Here is a 20,330-nt window from a genome sequence, read left to right as displayed (position 1 = left end):
TTTTTTAAGAAAATAAATAAATTTCTTGGAGTTCTCTCCTGTCCTCTGAGAATAATGATTGTTTTACTTCTTCACTTTTTTAATTCTTTGCTTTCTAATTTTTATGCTTTTTATTTCTTTTTCTTACAACAGTGACTGCAGTGCAATGGTTCATGGAGGTGGTGAAACCAAAAATGCTTGCCTTATTCTCTATCTTTGAGGAAAAGCATTCAGTATTTCAATATTAAGTATAAACTATAAGTTTTTTGTATGTACCCTTCTAATCCTAGTTTGATGAGAGTTTTTAGCATAAAAGGGTGTTGAAGTTTTTCAGTTTTTTTCCTGTATATACTTAGATGATCATATGATTTTTTTCCTCCTTTGTTCTGTTGATGTGATAAATTACATTGTTTTATTTTTTAATGTTAATCCAACTTTGTATTTCCAGGATAAATACCACTTGGTTATGATGTTTTATCCCTTTTGTATAGTACTTGATGCAAGAGACACTTTGGATAAAGCATTAGTGTGTGGAGAGATGGATTAAGTCTAAGAGAGTCAAAGATGAGTAATTATTTAAGCCTGGTTGGCTGGAATTTTGGAATGATATTAATTGATATAGGAGCAACTTGAGCAGAAGTTCATTTTGATGAGGGAGAGGGTGGCATGATGAATTTGGTTTTTTAAACTTATTGAGTGTGAGGCATGGTATTCAAATTGGAGATATTGCTGTGGAGCTTTGGAGAGAGAGGTAGGAGCTTAAGGTAAAGTTTCTAGAGTCCTTTATAGAATTTGATGGTGAAGGGAGGTAGTACCAAAGATAGAATGCTGGGAAATGTTTACACTTAAGGAATGTGATTTTTTGAGCATATAATATAGTCTAATTTTCATGGGGTTTTTTTGGAATGGATATTATTATCTTTATTTTATAGATGAGGAAATTGAGAACCAGGAAGTTTAAGTAACTTCACATATACTTCAGAAAGAAGGTCTTAGCAAAAGAGAGAGAGGAGTATTGGTTGTAGAGAATGGGAAAGAGGAGACTAAAAGTTGACTGGAGAGACAGGAGCGATGGGGACAGAAATGTTAAATTTTATAATAGGTGGAGTGACTAAATCTGATTAGCTCCAAAGTTCAAATACTCTGGCATTACTAGATGCAAAAGACACTTTGGATAAAGCACTAGTTGTTAAAACACTAGATTCTTGGGCTGCACCTTTGGTGGTAATTTTAGCTGAATGAGTTTTTCCACTCCTTTTTTTTGTTTCATGTCACAAATCAAGTCTAACATAACAGAAGAGGGCATTTGAGAAGTGAGCCAAGGTGGAGCAGAAAAAGAGACTATTTTAGCACAATATCACAGATAAATCATTCAAATAGATGCTTAGTATTGAACATTATAATAACATATTTTAATGAACATGGGTGGATGCTAATAGGAAGTCAATCTGGAAAATTGGGAAGTTCTGACTGTATTGAGGTGCTCCTGGTATCATCCAGATCCCACCACATACTTTAAATCATATCTTAAGTAGAATTCAACAGAATGAAATAACTTCAGGCCACACTCTTTCACAGCTAAGGAGGGGCTAAGGAGGGACCCCATCAAAAAGAAGCAAGAGGCCATAAGCCTAAAGAAAAGAAAGAGAAAAGTCGAGAGCCCAGTTCTCTCAACAGACTAAGGGAGATGATTTGCAGAAAGATGAGGTGCTCCTGAACTCCTACCCATGATGGACTCTAGATCAGGTGACAACTCAACCTGAAGGAAATAAATATTTTGGATATTCTTCTGTACTTTTTGTCTGTCTAATGAGCGAATAATAAAGTAATTTAATAATAAACCATATTATCTCTCTCTTTCATTATTAAGGAACATTATTATATAAACTGGGGTTATATAAAATTCTTACCAAATCTAGAATAACATTTTACTGGGCACTGTGGGGTTATAGAATACATATGCTAAATTTTAAAATTAGAAATGAGAGTAGGTATGTAAAAAGCGGAGTCACATAACTCAGGAAGAGTACAAAATATTGTATTGGGTTGCAACAAAAAATAGATAAGCAATAAAAATATCTTCAAAGAGCTAATCTTTTAAAATATTTTTATTATTGAGTATTGAGTCATTTATTTCTATTATTGAGCATGTGTTTCATTTATTTCTGATAAAAACCCTACAAGGTAGTATCTTTTTCTTTATTTTACTGAGTGGGCCTGAGACTTAGAGAGGTTAAATAATTTTCCCAGTGTTACACAGCCATTGACTGGAAGAACTCTGGTCTCCTAACTCTGGTCAATGTTAATTAACTAATTAGGGAGAAAATAATCAAGATAGAATATTCGTATTCCAGAGGGATAGTGATGTTTGAGAGGAGAATATAGGTTGGAAAAAAGAAGAGCAGAAACATAGATGGCAACCAAAGAAAACTAAGTTCAGTAATTTGGAGTCTTGCAACCAAAGTTAAGTGAGAGGAGAAGGCTAAAAACAGAATGATAAAAACATAATGGAAAATAATCTTAGGTGAAACAATGAACAATTTGGAAAGTAAAGAAATTGAGAGAGGTAAATGGCCCCACTAATCAACCAGTAGTCCTTGACAAATTAGAATTTCCTGGGAAGCTTTTAAAAAAATGCCTGGGCCCTATCACAGACCAATTAAATCAGTATCTCTAAAGGCAAGTATTTTTGAGCTGGTATTCTTGACCTGGTATTCTTGGATAGGCTATAGATGGCCTATGAAGGTCATGGAATTATATGCAAAATTTTGCTTGTAGATGCCTTTTTGTGGGAATTAAATTCTAATCATGCTTCTGTCACATACCCTCTGTGTAATCTTTCTGACCCTCAATTTGTCAGCAGGGAGAGGATGGTATTTGCTTTGCCTACTTCTCAGGGACGTAGTAAAGCTCAAATCAGATACAATGTGCTATTGTGCTGTGTAAATTGTAAAGCGCTATAGCTACCCAACTTGTTTTTATAGTGGTGATTAAATCATGGTTGCCCACATTTGAAATATGACCTTTGAGAGACATCCCCTCACCCTTGCTGTCTCATCCACGAGTGGCTCCAATGATAGCAACCGTGGCTTTTAGGAAGCGTATTTGGGAGCCTTTTTAAGTTCCCTAAATCTTGTGAATCTACCTAGGATGATGCTGACTAAATATGTGGTGATACCCACCTCTAGCATTTCATGAGAGCTACAGGATGTGAGAGAAGTCAATGAAGATAAATGGCACAGTATTGGGTCAGGCTGACCCAATGCAGGAAGGGAAAAGCCAGAATCCAGAAAGCATTCATTATGGATTGTATCTTCATTAATCACTAAAATCGCCATCATTCTATGTAAAGCTTGTGCTAATTGTATGCCAGTTGAATATTACTCATCCTCATTTCTCTTCTTTTGATGAAATCCTGGTTGAATTTATCCACCAGAAAATGGGAGATTATTTGTTACCGATGCTTTCTACATGTAAAAAAACCTTTTCATCTCCTTTTCTAAGCAATTCTCTGAATTTTGTGCCCACACTGCCATTGACAGCAGCAGACCTTATTAAAATGTTGTTTTTCTTTTGTATTATTCAGGTTTTTTCTACCACATGCATAAAAATCTCAATGGATGCCATTCTTTAGCATGTCTTTCTCTCTAGAGCATCTCTAGGCAGTCTGAGTAAGAATACTTCAATGAAATTTTCTCTGGGAAAAATTTCCTTAAAAAACAAAATGTCCTTTGGGCTGGTCTGGTGGTGTAGGAGTTACGTTCGTGTGCTCTGCTTCAGCAGCCAGGGATTTGCAGCTTTGGATCCCAGGCACAGACCTAACACTGCTTGTCAAACCACACTGTGGTGGCATCCCACATAAAATACAAGAAGATTGGCACAGATGTTAGCTCAGGGCCAATCTTCCTCACACACAAAAATGAAATCCAGAAAGTAGAGTTGGCATTATTGCTTTAAATGTCTTAAGTGGCAGTCAGAGATTTGAAATCTAATCTCATCCCTCCTATTAGGTCACTTGTTGTTGACTTGCACTGGGTAAAGAGAAAAGCCCCCAGTTACTGCTGCCTCTAAATTCAGGGAAACCTATTGGACCACATGATGAATAGTGCACCTAATATATGAATCTGAAGCTAATCCCTTCAATTTCCTAATCTTGCCTGTTTTAAATTTGCAGAAGTTAGCAATGAAAGTACCACATAGCACATTGTTACTTTATTTATTCAATAAACATAGTTGAGTGCCTACTGTATACTGGTCGTCATAAGAGGAGATCTGAATATGAAAATGACCTAAAAGAACTTTTAATCAATTGAGGGAGACTGCTTTAAACAGATAACATTTGGAATTTCACTGATGGAATTCATTGATTGAATGCCCCAGGGATCACCCTCAGACCTCTTCTCTTTTCAACCTACACTCACTGTCTTTGTACTCACATCCAGTTCCAGAGCCTTAAATGCTATCTATATGCTGATTACTCCTAGGTTTATAACTCCAGCCCTGACTTCCCTGAACAGCAGGCTCGTATCCAGCCAGCTACTCTAAATCTCAAGTGAATGTCTAAGAAGCATCTTAAGCTTAGCATGTGTAACACTAAACTTTGTATTTCGGTTTATGGCAGCTCAGGCTAAAAGACTTGACCCCATCCTTTATTCTTTTCTTTCTCTCATACCCCCACATCCAATGCATCTGAAAACCTTCTAGGCCAGCAATTCTCAAAGTGTGGTTTGGGACCCCTTGGCAGTTTTGAAGACCCTTTCAGAAGGTCTGTGAGGTGAAAACTATTTTCATAATAATACAAAGACATTTTGGCTTTTTCATTCTTATTTGTACATGAGTGGCCTATGGAGTTTTCCATCACTGCACCATGATGTGTAGTGAAATCATAGCTCTGGCGGCTTATGAAATGTACACTTGTGTATTCTTATGTTTTAAAAGTATCACAGTTTTAATTTTTAATATATTAAGTATTTATAGATATGACCCTCATGAACAAAAACTCTTCAGTGTTCTCAATAATTTTTAAGGATGTAAAAGGGTCCTGAGATTAAAAAATTTTCAAATTATTCCTCTAGTTTTCTTTTCAAAATTTATCTTGAATCAGGATGCTCTTACCATCTCTTCTCTGTCCCTTTCATATAAGCCATTAACATCTCTTGCCTGGACTTTTGACTGTTGTGCCCTTATCCTTTTGCAAATCAGCAGATAGACTTATATAAATCAGATCATGTTATTCATCTGCTCAACTTTCCAATGTCTTCTGATCTCACTCATGGTAAAGGCGTATAATATCCTATATAATTTGATTCTCTTTTTAACTTCATAATCTATCGCCTATCATTCTCTACCTATCTCATTTTACTCCAGCCATGCCATCTTCCCCGCATTACCTCAGATAAGCCAAATAGCTCCTGCCTGAGGTTTTTTTGTACTTACCATAGACTTGTCTGGAAAGTCCTTCTCCCAGAGACACACATGGCTCATTTTCTTTCTTCCTTCAGGTCATTATTCAGATGCCACCTTACGAGAGAGGCCTTCTATGACTACTGAATATAGAGTAGCCACTGACCACTTCACTTTCTATCTCCTTTACGCGATTTTTTTCTTTATAGCATTTTTCATTCCTGAATTAGTATTTTTGTGTTGATTTGTTTAGTGTCTTTCTTCCTATGGAACTTATTTCTTCCATGGAACTTGAATGGATGTTCCATGAGAATAAGTACTGTGTTGTATCATTATGATGATTATTATTAAATACTCAATCCCAGCATGTAGAACAGTACTTGGTACATAATTAGTGCTCAATAAGTATTATTTGAATTAATTAACTGAATATGGTTGGGAAAAGGGCAAGAAGGGGGTACTCAAATTGAGCTTTATGTTTACGCAGGAATTAGCTAGATGAAGTGGTAGATATACAACCAGGGAGCAGGATAAGATGAACAAGGCAGTTATGGTTCTTTGACTTAATGTTATGCCAAATTCACAATTTGGATATTTTAATAAATCAAGAAGTCCAAACCAGATATTCTACTCTCTTCATCTCAAGCGTAATGTCCTAATCTCTATGGAATACTCATTCTGAGTAACGTTCTTGGGAAAAGAAAAAAAAAGGTTTCCATGGTCAAATATACTGGGGAAATACAGAGTTAAACACTTTTCCTCACTGAAGGATTTTTCATAGCCTTTCCCCACTACCACTGCTAGAAACCCATTAACATTTTTCACAACTAGTGATCCACAAAGCAGAATTTGGAAAACATGATATAGGTCATTTGATATGCTTCTTTATAACCGACCCTAGCAGTTCCATTCTGGTTTGATTTTCCCACTCATTCTGCACAAATTCACTCTGTTGAGAAAGGGAGCATACTGACTCAGCAATAAATATGTTTCATTCATTTAGTATGTTACAGAGTGGTATGTATACATTGTCTACTTAATCCTCTGAACAACCATGTGGGATAATAGGGCCATTATAATTCCTATTTTATGTATGAGGAAAAGTAAATAAGTATACTATTATTGTACCATGTTGAAAAACAAGTTTTAAATCAGTGGTGTTAAATACCTAAAACTGAAAAACAAGTAATTAGAAGGATCTATATTTTTTACTATAATACAGTACTATTTTAGCATCATTCTATTTTACATTGATTGAATTCAACTCAGTAAGTTTGTTTCAAGCCTTATATTAGGCACTATGAGGATTAAAAAAGTTTGCGTAACGGGGCTGGCCCCGTGGTCGAGTGGTTAAGTTCGCGCGCTCCGCTGCAGGCGGCCCAGTGTTTCGTTGGTTCGGATCCTGGGGGCGGACATGGCACTGCTCATCAAACCACGCTGAGGCAGCGTCCCACATACCACAACTAGAAGGACCCACAACGAAGAATATACAGCTGTGTACTGGAGGGACTTTGGGCAGAAAAAGGAAAAAATAAAATCTTTAAAAAAAAAAAAAAAAGTTTGCGTAACTGTTTGGGTTTAGGAAACAAATTAACTATGCTGCTTTCTTCCTCTCCCAGATTCAGAACCAATTGAGAGATGGGATGTAGGAGTTAGAAAAATTAAAAACAAATGTCATAATTTTTTATAATTACTGATAGAGCTGATTAGACAATGTGATTCTAGATATGTGGCTTGCTCCAACTTTGCCTCTGAATTAGACATACATCCCAACCCATCACTGGCATAGCTAGACAATCTACAAGGTGATTTGTGCACAGAAGAGCAGAAAATGTATACATTATGCTGACATGTTGGCTCTGAAGAGCAGAAACCCAGAAGGGGCAGAGGTGAGCATACTTAGTTCTTTCCCCAAAGTCATTTTACAGCTGAGTAACTCTGACTCCTTAGAGGAGATACGAGTGAAGGGTGGGAGTATAGGCCAAGAATGTTACTCTAATGGAATTCTCCTCCTTGTGGAAATAGAAGGCGAGACAATACAAGTTCAGCTTAATAACAAGATAATAAGGTATACTTCATTTGGTCAAGTAGCCTAGAATGTTCAGCTAATGAGACTCACTGCACTTACTTGCCAGATATCATCATACTTACTCCAAAAATCTGCTCTTCCTTCCTTATATCAGTTAATGGCACTACTATCTATTACCTTCCCAAACCAGAAATTTGAGTTGCCCTAGACTCTTTGTTTTTGTTCTTTCCCTAAATCTAATTAGCCGCTAAACCACGTCAATTCTGTTTCCTAAATATCTCCCAAAGCATTCCTCTTTGTTCCCATTGCATCTCTGTTCCCACTTAATTCACCTTCTCTTAATTTGCTTATTGAAATAGCTCCCATAATGGTTTTCTTGCTGTCATTCTTATCTGCTTCTAATTTTTCTTTTACATTTCTCACAGAGTAATCATGTTTTATTATTATTTTATATTTTGAAACAATCAAAAAGTTACAGCAAAGTTAGAAATACAATATAAAGATCTTATTTTTTCCTGGAACTGTTTGTAAGTTGATGACCTGATACTGCATCAGACCCACATACTTTAGCATGTTATTTCTTACAAGCAAGGACATTTATCCATAAGCAGAAAACAACCGTGAAAATCAGATCATTAACTTTGATATATTACTACCATTTAATCCTAAAACCTCATTCAAATTTCATCACTTGTCCTAATAATATTTTTTGTGGTAAAAAGATCCAGTCCTACATTGTGTCTAGTTGTCATTTCTCCTTAATCTCCTTTGATCTGGAACACTTCCTCAGTCTTTGTCTGGACTTTTAAAACCATGATACACCTGAAGATAACAGGTCAGTTATTTCACAGAATGTCCCTCAATTTGAGTTTATCTGACATTTCCTCATAATTAGATTGAGGCTGTTCATCTTTGTCTGAAAGTTCCAGAAGTGACTCTGTATTTCTTGTGGGTTTTTTTTATTGCATCCTATCAGTTGGTACATGATTTTGATTTGTCTTATTTGTGATGATGTTCACTTTGATCACTTGATTAAGCTTGTGTCTCCCAGGCTTCTCCACTGTAAATTTACCCTTTCCTTTGTGTAATTTATAAGCATTTTGGGGGAAGTACTTTGAAACTCTATTAAGATTCCGTTTCTCATAAAACATTCAATTTTTTCATTTATTTATATGTTTGTTTAGACCCATGTTTTACTCTTTTATTCAATGAGTTATCCTCCATTACTATCATTGTTTGTTTTGATACTTCACTTATTCCTTATTTTGCCAAAGGGAGCCCTCCTGCGTCCTTTTGATGTCTCCATCATTCTTTGAGCTCTTCCTTGCTTTCTGGAACAACTAGATATTCTAGGCTTATCTCATATATACTTTTCCAGTCCCAGATATAGAATCAGCCATTTCTCTAAGAAGCTCTATTCCCTTTAGTTGAAAATGGGAACTAGATGCCAAGATTTAGGCACTAGGTATATTTAATGCTATTGGGATGTCACTGTTCCAAGGCCCTGTCAGTGGGCAGAGCAAGGGAATATTTAGATGATGTATGCACAGTATGTATACGTATGTATGTATGTGGGAATGGGTGTGTATATACAAGTATATATATGCACACACATCAGTATTTCTATATCCATTTCTACATATATTGAAAAATATGAGTCCATAGTGATAATGTGATTTCAATGTAAACACCACAGAATTTAATTCCATATTTATAATTTATTCTCTGATAGTCAGAAACCTAGTTCCATTATCTTTAATGTATTTAGTTATTTTATCTGGCCCTAATACCCATTTAGGGCCATTCCCATATATGGACACCTGCCTCATCCCATGTGGGCTCTCCTCCCCACGCCAGCCCACCCTTACACTATCTTCACCCTGCTCAGAGCGTGACATGCACCACTCGGTTTACCCTCCTCCTCCTTCTGTGTGCTCTGCCTCCCCACATCAGGCTGACTCTTAGTGGATCCCCTCCTTACCCTGACAGCGCTTTGACTCTCCACTCCAGCTGCCTTTCACTTGCAGACACCCTCCAAACTCTGCCAGGTGTGTGACACCCATGGAAGGCTTCTCTTCTGTGAGGATATCCTCCTCACCTTGCTTGGGCTCTGTGCCCCAATACCAGACTTTTCCTGCTGGATGGAGAGTGATCTTATACTGTCAACCTGATCATGTTATTCACCTTTATAAAATCCTTCCAAGCTTCTCATTACCTTCAGGGTAACATCCAAGCTCCTCAGAAAGGCACAAAATTCCACTTATGTTCTGGCACTGGACTCCTCCTTACGACCACCATCCTCAATATGCAATCATATTAAACTCTTGCAACTCTCCAAAGGAAATTTGTTCTCTCATACTTTGTGATACAATCCAGAATGCATTTTCCTCTTTCTTTTCCTGGTTAATATCTATTTTTCCTTCACGATAGGATCCCAGCATCACACAGCATAACACTCTCTCACTCCATCTCCAGTGAGATGTCCTTATCCATTCATCCATTTCACTCATATTTGTTGAGTGTGTTCTATATACCGGGCTTCATGCTAGGTACAGAAAAATAATAGTGAGTAAGAGAAAAAAGAACCCTTCCCTCAAAGAACTTATATTCCAGAGGAGGTAGATATACAGTGATCAAATAAACAATAAATAATATAATTTCATATTGTGATAAATGCTATGAATTAACTTAGAATAAAACAGATGTTGGAAGAGTAGCCGGTACTTTAGATTAGAGAAGGCCTCTCTGACGGTGTTATTTGAGTTGGAACATATAAAGAAAAACAGCTAGACATTCAAAAAGTCAGGGGGAGAATGTTCCAGGGAAATGACATAGAAATACAAAGGCCCTGATGATGATAAGAATTTGTAATAGAAGAATAGATAAAAGGCATGTGGGTTAGGGGAATGTCATCTGAGATGAGGCTGAGGAAGATGGAAAGGCAAATAGGTCATTGTAAGAACTGTAGATTTTACTCCAATTATGACGAGAGGTCATTGAAAGGCTTTAGCAAGGATGTGACATGATTTGATTTACATTTTTAAAGGGTCACTCTGGCTAGAGAATACCTTCTGGACAGCAAGTGGAAGCAGGGGAAACAATTAGAAGTTGTTGTAGTTGTCCAGGAGAGAGTTGCTTGGATCAGGGTGGTGCAGTGGAAGTAGAGAGAAGTGGAGGTTTGAGATACATTTTCAAAGCAAAATCCGTAATATTTACTGCTGAATTGCATTTAGGGGGCAAATTCATAGGATATGAATCAAGCACACCTAGGTTTATGGCTTGAGCCACTGTGAAAATCATTGTGCCAGTTACTGAAATGGTGACTTATAGGTGAAAATCCAGAGTTTTTTGTGTGTTTGTTTTGTTTTGGTGTTGCTATGCTTGGAGAGCAAAGGTCAAAGGTCTAGTTTGGTTATGTAAAGTTTGAGATACCTTCTAGATGTCAAGTAGATAGTTAGATGAAAGGGTTTCTAGCTCTTCCACTATGCTCCTTTAAGCATTATGTGTGTACTTCCATAATATTTTTATATAAGTCTTATAATGGGAAAAATTTATGGAAAACATATTAATTCCACTACTTTTTATAAAAGCAGCTATTGCAAGTGATCTCCCACTAGTTTGTGAAATTCCTCTTCTTTGATTCTTAGTGTTTAGCAAAGAGCTTGGCAATAACTATTTGCAGAGTGGACATAGGTATAACCGATGTAATTTGACAGGACTTCTTAGGAAAGTTGTATAAGACAGCCAGCCGTAAATCCTAAATTGAATTGAGTCAAGTACTAAACCATATTGCTTTTTAATTAAGATTATTTTTCTCTCAAATAGTTCTTGAATATCAGAAAAACACTCTAAAACTGTCTTGCATCTTCCATTGGATTCCATAAAAAATGCTACAAAGATAGCAACACAAATGGATATCTACATAATAATTGAAATTATACATGAGATAAATTAAGATGATCATTAGGTTAGTGAAAACATATGAGAGGAAAGACTATTTTAAACAAGTTAGATTATATAAACAAACTTCAGGCAATGTACTCTAAGAAAATATTGACAGTGATTAATAACAACTCCAAAAGAGATATTTTCTTATCTTCTCGTCCTTATTCTTCTTGTTTCTCCTTTCTCTCAGAACAGTTACAAATGATTAGCTCAGCAGTCATTTCTCTATTAACTATCAAAATGATTGAAATGGTAGAGACACTGGCTGTCAATGTTTCAAACTTAATCTTAGAGACACTAGCATTTACTTAACATAAAAGCTGTGAAAGTATTTCCAAAGGAAAAGATAAATAACATTGACTGCATAAAAGCTAAAAGCTATACTGCATCAAAAAATCCCGATTAAAATAGAAGGAAAGTAACAAATGAGCTACAGATGTTTATAATAAGCAGTAGAACTCTGAGTACGCTAATATGCAAAGCACTCTCTGTAAGACCACAAAGAAGACTAATATGTCCATGAAAAAAAAGGAAAAGAGTATGAATAGAAGATTCAACAAAGAAAAATATGAATATCTAATAAACTAAAGGAGAAATGTTTAAGCATATAAAAGAAATTCAAAATAAAATTGTAACATTTTAGCTTAAGAAGTGGTGAAAACTTTTTTTTAATAAAAATCCTCATGGTCAATGTTTGGTAAAGGCGTGGTGATATAGGCATTCCCATGTACTGGTGGTGGAAATGTTTCTATAAATTTTTGTGGTAATGTGAATAAAAATAAAACATATTTATACTATTTTTAGTCTAGTAATTTCTCATTCATACCAATGAAGTGCTCAGAAAGAGGAAAAAAATCTGTAAAATGTACTTATTGTAGCACCTTCTTTTTCGGTGAGGAGGTTTGGCCTTGAGGAAACATCTGTTGCCAATATTCCTCTATTTTGTATGTGGGATGCTGCCACAGCATGGCTTGAAGAGTGGTGTGTAGGTCCACACGTAGGATCTGAACCAGCAACCCATGGGCAGCCAAAGTGGAGTGAGTGAACTTAACCACACCACCAGGCCGGCCCTGGCAGCACTATTTTAATAGCAAAAAATTTTATGTTTGAATGGAAGATAGAATATTTAGGAGATTAATTTTTTAAAAACTAATTTAATCATATGATGATTAAAGTTGACATATATAAACATAAAGTTAACATATATGTTAACTTTAAAAATATTAATTTGTTAACTATAAAATAGAGTCTTCATATATTGATTATTTGCAAATTTGTCATATATATGTGTGTATGTGTATAAAAGGGGCAATTTAACCATTTCCTTATTCTTTGTGTGTGTGTGTGTGTGTGTGTGTGTTGTCCAAATCTGCTTCTGCTACCTGAACAGGAGAAAAAATTTATTCCAATCAAATAGGAAATGTAAAACCTAGATTGTTTCTCTAAGTGCTATACCATTTTCCCAAAACTGTTCATTCACAACCTGGCTTTAAAACCCTTAAAGCAGGTTTGATCACTATTGCTTCATCAAACTTAAAGCCATCAAACTTACTAGGCTTTTATGACCAGGCTCCTGTCCATTTCTAGAGTAACATCCTTTGCCTCTCTCCTCTCCTCTTCTCTGTACATACACACCCCATCCCAACTCTAGACTCATTTTATTTCCTCCGAAGCAGCATTCTCCTTCTAAACATATGTCAACATTTCTCCTTCAAACTTGTCCATTCTCCATTTCCTACTCCTTGGTCTGGCTACCTTTTATTCATCCTTCAGGACTTCACGTAGACATTATTTTTCTCAAGGATGCCTTCTCTGACATCCGTAAACAGTGAATACAATGCCCACATTGTCTCCTCATTCCTACAAAGGAAAGGTACTCTACAAATTTTGTTTAAAGAATGACTAAAGAAATAGTCAGAAATAAGTTTCGTGAGCTTGAGGATATTAGTCTTCAAGAAAAAGTTTAAAGATGTGAATAAATGCAAAAACTCTAAATGTGACAATAACCCCTTAAAGATTCCTTTGAACAGTTTAAAACTTAATTTAATGCCTGTGCCTCTACTCTCTACTCTCACTATGATTCTTTTTTCCTGAATTAACCTCTCCTGTGTACTGGAAAGTTTCTCATGATACTTCATGAATTTTTAAGAATGAGCTACATCTCCCACTCCCACCCTAAAAACTAAGAGTAGTTTATTGTTATCCCTCTTTTCACTTGACACTGAATTTGAAGGTTTGAGTTCTTTAAAAATTGGAATTTTTTATTCATTTAATCTATTTTGTTTTGCCTTCAGCATTAATTTATTTTGGAATATATATGCGTGTGAGTATGTATATATACATATTGCCAGGACATCTGATGACTCCAATTTCCTTACTCATTCTGTTGCCCACATTTTAAAACTCTTCTGACAAGAGAACTCTACCAAAATCAAGCAATAGTCATAAAATTAGAGGAGAAATATTTCATGAAAATCTTATCTTAACTAGAGAAACAATCCCTGAAAATTGGTGTTGTCTGATGAAGAACCTGCAACTAAAAATATACAGTGTGATATAACGGAAAGAATACTTATACTCAGAAATGTGTAATGAAAAAATCACCCCTCAGTTATAATTATCATTAACAATTAGATTTTTTCCACATAAATATATTGATTTAACTTGTTTTTCTACCTGAAGAATATATTCTCAGATTTCCTCATAATATGAAATATTCTCATATGATATAATTTTTAATGCCTGCTTGTGTATCCATGATTGATTAATTCACTGGAACATTCTCATCTTAAGTCAGCAAAGAAATATTCTTTCATTTGTTTTCCTTGCTAGAAAATACAGTCTATAGTGCATGGAACTGATGATAGATACTTTCCAAATCCCTTTCCTTTTTCAGGGAGCTTTGGATAGAAACTGTATCAGGGATGGGAAATTTTCACTGAACTGAGAAATAAAAATGAGGAAAGACTCCACTGCAGCTGAAGGTCTCTCTTCCTCTGGTGCTTTTGCTGAGATTGGGAGCCCAGGAGTCACATGGTTTTTGAGGCCAGATTCATTGTCATACCTGGAAAAAGCTTAAAAAGTGGTCTTTGAGGTCAATGTTAGCCCCAGCATCTGAGGCAAAAGAGAAGAAATCATTATTAACGCCACAGGAGACAACTTGGTCTTTAGTGTCACTCCAGGATGTCCTTTAATGGGTCCCTCTTACATCTGCCTCACCGCTTTCTTGATGTTATCATATTTGGCAACTTTCTTCAGGTCAGATCCATGACAAACATGTTGACTGTGGGGACCTGGAAGGCCATGCCAAAGGACTTTTAGCTCAGGGATCAGCTTACCTACAGCCTTGGCAGTGTCAGCAGTCAGGAGAGGCAGTGATAACATTCTGGGCATCACCATGGCCATCATACCACAGTTTGCCATCCACAGGCTTCTATAGGCAGTGATTGCATGGACTGTGGTCATTGGTCCCTCCACAGTGCTGAAGTTGTTATGGATGACCTTGGCAGGGCAGGTGGGAAAAGCAGTTGGTGGCACAGAAAGCACCGCTATCAATCTTGAGGGAGTTATCACAGTTCTCACGGTTCATTATAATCACAAACATCTGAAGAGGGGCAGCAATGATGACCCTTTTTGCTCTATTCTTTAGGTGAACCTCAGTCTTCTCTAGGGTGTTGAAGATACCAGTGAATACCACCACACATTCAGCACAAGCATTATCCTATTTGCTGTTGTTGGAATATTGTTTCTGAAAGATGGGGATGGGCTTCCCATTTAACACACACTTTTGGTTCTCAGCCTTGATCATGCCCTTCTACTTCTGTGGGGGAATCATACTGGAAAATGGAGACCATGTAAATGAAGTCAATAAAGGGGTCACAGGGGGTGACGATATCTATGGCACATTATAGATTTATAGGTTCCAATATATTTCCCAAATAATCCTTAAGATAAGACAATGTTTGGTGACATGGGGAAATTGACAACTACTACTAATGGCACAACAATTAGGATATTGAAATCATTTAGGAAAGAAAGAAGAAAAAGAGGAGGGAAGGAAAGGAGAGAAGGCGAGAGGAAGGAAAAGGAAGAGAAAGAAAATGAAAATAAATAGCAAAAAAGCAAAAACAAAAATAAAGATTATAAAATATGATGACAGAAGTAAGATTAAACAGGGCAGTTATCATAGTAAATGTAAATGAGTTAATCCCATTTTGAAAAAAGATTCTTGCATCAAAATGCAACCTCTAACTGTAAGATGTTTGCAAATGACACATTTTTAAAAGTGAAAGAAAAATTCTAAAAACTTAATGTGAAAAAAGTATTTATCTCTGTGCAAAACAAAGTGCAGTTGTCAAAAATATTTAAAACAGACAAAGTAGAATTCTAGATAAAAAGCATTAGGAATGAACAGGATTTTTTATGTTGATAAAGTACAAAACCCATAATAAACATATAGTAGTAACAACAAACCTTATTTCCCTGCTTATAATATTGCACTGAAATAAATACAAAAGCAATATTTGTTATCTATACATATATATGTATATATACAAAATCAGTAAATAAAATGCAAGAGTAAACAAGTCATTTCCATATAAAATAGAAAAAATACTTATATAGAGAAATAAATCAATTCATAATATTAATTTAACATGATAAATTCATGGTTCCCAGTCTCAGTTGGGCCTTAGCACTACTCAGCAGACCTAAATTTCTCCAGTTGGCCTGCAAACTAACTTTCCCAGTGACTTTTAAGTTCTACTCTCTCAGATGCCCAATTTTCCTTCTGGCCTGTGACAAATGACTTTGCCCTCACCTCACAGAGAAATTGAAAGTCATCAATCAGAAATTACCTCAACATTTTGCCAAAAAAATTGTAAAACCTCCCTGAACCCATTGTTTCCTCCTCTATGCTATTAAAATGGAAGTATCCTTCTACCTCTCTAAAACCAAACTTCCCACGTATTTTCAAAGTTCCACCCCTCAGGAAATTTGCTCTCTCAATTCCTTTTGGTTCCTGTCTCTTTAACATCTCTCTCTTTTTTTTTAAGACGTCATTTTTTTTTTTTTTCTGCTGGGAAAGATTCTCCCTAAGCTAACATCTGTTGCCAATCTTCCTCCTGCTCTTTTTTTTCCCTCCCCAAAGCCCCAGTTATAAGTCTTTCTAGCTCTTCTGTGTGAGCCACTGCCATGGCATGGCTACTGACAGAAGAGTGGTGTGGTTCTCTGCCCAGGAACTGAACCTGGGCTGCCAAAAAAGAGTGTGCTGAACTTTAACCACTAAGCCATCAGGGCTGCCTCTGACATCTCTCTGTTTATCATCTCTTTTCCATCAGTCTTTCAACATCCTCAAGTCAATGCCATCACAGAAATGTCTCCCTTAGCTCTGAAGTTATACTGATGTTCTTTCACTTCACGAACTTCTAGAAAGAGGTACCCACACTTACTCTGCACCCCCTCCCCGCCTTTTGTCTTCCAAACACACCAACCACCTTATTGTTCCATACATGTGCTGTCTCTATTTTTTTTCCTGCCTCAGGATCATGGCATATGATGTTCCCTCTGACTTGGACACTTCATTTCAATGCCACTCACGCTGCGTTCGCTTAGCTAATTTCTACACCTCCTTCAGGTAGCAGCTGAAATGTCACTGCCTTGGAGAAGTCTTTCTTCACACCCCAAGTTAGGTTAGATTCATCATTAAATGTCTTCCTAACACCCTCTACTTCTTCATATCACTTTTCACTTCTCCACATCTATCTTTTACACTAGAATAGAGGTTTATGAGGGAAGGAACTATGTCTGTCCTTTAGTTAATATTGCTTACTACTGGTTATTCCTCTTTAATCTGGTAAGTGGAGAAGATGACACAGCCAAGCATGAGCAGTCCCAGCAGAGAAATTATTTTCTGCTGATTCTTCTCTGTGTTTGGTGAGCCACTGCACCAGAGAACATTTATATCCTACTTTATGTTTTGTTTGAGTTCAAAATGTATCTGATGACTGACTTCTTTCTCCAAAGCTGCTGTCCGGTGCATGCTATTCAAACTCCTAACAACCTCCTAAATTTTTGCTTGATAAAGTCACCACAGAAACTCCTGGACTTTCTAATGCCATGCTTTCTAAAACTCCGTATCCGTGATGGAGTAATAGAGATTACTTGGAGCACACCTTCTTTTCTTTCTTGCCAGCAACATGGTCCATCATTGTCTTGAGCCCTCACTTCTCCAAATCAGAATCAGGTGGCAGTTTAGAGAGGTTATTTCCCTCTGGAGACCCCCACCACAACAGCTTTCTGCTTAAAGCAGTCGCTATGATTCCAGGGAAGCTCTTTTAAATACTGGTAAAATAAGTCGATGTGCTACATTTTCTTTCTAACCTGCTTATCCCCCTTTCCCTTCAGCTCTCAGCTCTGCATATTAGAATGTATCAGTGAGAGTTCTCCCACTGTCTTCTCTGTTTAATTTGGTGATTCTGCCAGTTACTAAGAGGGCTGTGTTGTGATTTAACTCATCAATGTCTTCTTTCAGTCAGGCCCCATCGATGCTGAATCTCGCAGTAAGAGAAGAAAATAAATATTTCTCTATCCTTTGCTCTGAAGTCAGCATTATCCTAATGCTTCATTTACAATATCTCAATTAATCCAGAAAATAATATCTCAATTAATTCAGAAAATAATTCTACACAGCAGGTTATATTATTCCCATTTATAGATGCAAATACTGAACTTTAAATACTAGCACTAGGATTTTAATCCATTTCTATCTTGCTCCAAATCCCATTCTGTCTTGCAAACAAGTGTCAGTAAGTTTTGCCGGTAGGAACTAGTAGAAAACATACAGGTGATTTGAATTTAGGATGCTAATGAATTGAGAGTTTGCTCATTGATTTAAAGATGAAGGAAGGGATTTCACAGTTAGAGACTGTTTCAGAACTTAATGATTTTCTTTCTTTAAGGGAAATCTGAGCAAAGTTTATATATAAATCATGCCGATTCTTGATTATTTAAAGATAGATTACTCAGTTTATAGCATTTTTTTTTTAACATTTGCTTTATATCCTTATATCCCTTGCTATCAGCCTTTTGAATATTCCTTTGCCAGAGATGGGACAGGGAGAAAAGAAAAACTTTTATTAATGTGCATTTTGACAAATGTTTTAGAAAAATACTTAGTAGAAAAAAGAGTTGGAATTACTAGCTAAAATTAATTTGAATACTTCATTTAAAAAAATCTCTATTGTCCTGTGAAGTCAATTCCTATGACACTGATGATGTTTAATTCTAAGGGACTTTCTATGTACTTATTCTTAAAACTTCATATCCTATTAAATCTACCTGCATAAGTACTTGTCACATCTTTCTGGTTTAAACCTTAACTTCTTTCTTCTGTCTACTCTTTATTTACTTCTTGGTGATAACCCTCATGACAATTGCCCTTACAAATACCCTGGGGAAAATGGCTATTGAAACTATCGTTTTCTTACTTACCAAACAAACAAAAAAGCACCATTATTTTTATTATCTAGGAAAACATTTGGGCAATTATAAAGAAAAGGCAGCCTGGTGCGATGGAAAGTGTATGCATTGCTTTGAAGCGTTGGGAGTGCTAGATTTGAAAGTCACGGAGCATCCTTTGAAAAATCTCAATTTCCCCATCTGTAAAATGTGGTAATAATATTCACTTTTGAAGAGTTGTTGTGATATTTACTTGAAAAGAATATATGTAAGTTGCCTGACACAGCATGTACTTAGTGAGACCTATTATTAGTAAAATAATGATGTAATTTAAGAATTAGAAAGCAGAATGACTTTTGATAGATTAAAGAGCAATGCACACTGCACCTTTATCTGTAAAGAATTTCCTTCCTTCGCACACAAATTGATATGTGCTTCCTATTTTGGCTGCTCAGAACATATCTTCTGTAAATCATTTTATAACTGCTTCCTGCTGTTCTTAAACTGAAACTGAATAAAACAGAGAAAGACACAAATTACCAATATCAGGAATGAAACAGGGAATATCACTGCACACTTTGTACACATCAAAAGGTTAATAAAGGAATATTACAAACCACTCTACCCACATAAATTTGACAACTTAGCTTAAATGAACCAATTCTTCTTAAAATACAAACTACTACAATTCACTCAATGTAAAAAAGAATGTGAATAGTCTTATAACTATTAAGGAAATTAAATTCATAATTTAAAAATCTTTCAAAAAAGAAATCTCTGAGCCCACGTGGTTTGGAGAATTATAACAAGCATCTCAAGAAGGATTAATTCCAATTCTAAACAATCTTTTCCTGAAACAGAAGAGGAATTTCCTAATTCATTTTATGAAGCCAGTATTCCCCTGATACCAAAACCAGACAGTACAAAAAAGCAAAAACAAACAAAACCCCCCAGCAACACAAAAAGCAAAAACTACAGAGCAATATCCTTCATGGATATAGAGACAAAATTCCTTAACACAATATTAGTAAATAGAATTCAACAATATATACAAAGAATTATATACCATGACCAACTAGAGTTTATTCCAGAGATATAAGACTGGATCAATTTTTGAAAATTAATAAAGAAGAAAAATCACATAATCATATTAATTGAAGCCGGAAAAGCATTCAACAAAATTCAAGGTCCATTTATGATTTTTTAAAAAAAACCTCTCAGAAAAATAGAAGTAGGAGACAACTTCCTCAACTAGATAAAGAGCATCTACAAAAGAATCTACAGCTGACATTGTGCTTAATGGTGAAAATTTGAATGCTTTCCTTCTAAGATTGGGAACAAGATGAAGATGTCCACTCTGCTCACCACTGTTATTCAAATAGTGCTGGGAGTTCTAGCCTATGCAATTAAAAAAATAAAAGGAAATAAAAAGCATACAGGTTGGAAAGGAAGAAATAAAACTGTTCCTATTTGCAGCTGACATAAATTGCCTGTGTAGGAAATCCCAAGGAGTCTA

At 35.9% G+C, this 20,330-nt stretch overlaps 1 protein-coding gene and 1 pseudogene across 41 annotated transcripts in view; one reads left to right on the top strand and one right to left on the bottom strand.

Moving 5' to 3' along the window:
- ANKS1B (ankyrin repeat and sterile alpha motif domain containing 1B) overlaps nucleotides 1-20,330 on the top strand; it is a 1,028,420-nt gene that overhangs the window by 417,844 nt on the left and 590,246 nt on the right. The window lies entirely within an intron of this gene.
- LOC138921258 (glyceraldehyde-3-phosphate dehydrogenase pseudogene) lies at nucleotides 14,415-15,249 on the bottom strand (annotated as a pseudogene).

This window comes from Equus caballus, chromosome 28 (assembly GCF_041296265.1).
Source record: "Equus caballus isolate H_3958 breed thoroughbred chromosome 28, TB-T2T, whole genome shotgun sequence".
NCBI classification, from domain to species: domain Eukaryota; kingdom Metazoa; phylum Chordata; class Mammalia; order Perissodactyla; family Equidae; genus Equus; species Equus caballus.
The sequence above is the reverse complement of the archived record's forward strand: the minus strand, read 5'-3'. Positions and strand labels throughout refer to the sequence as shown.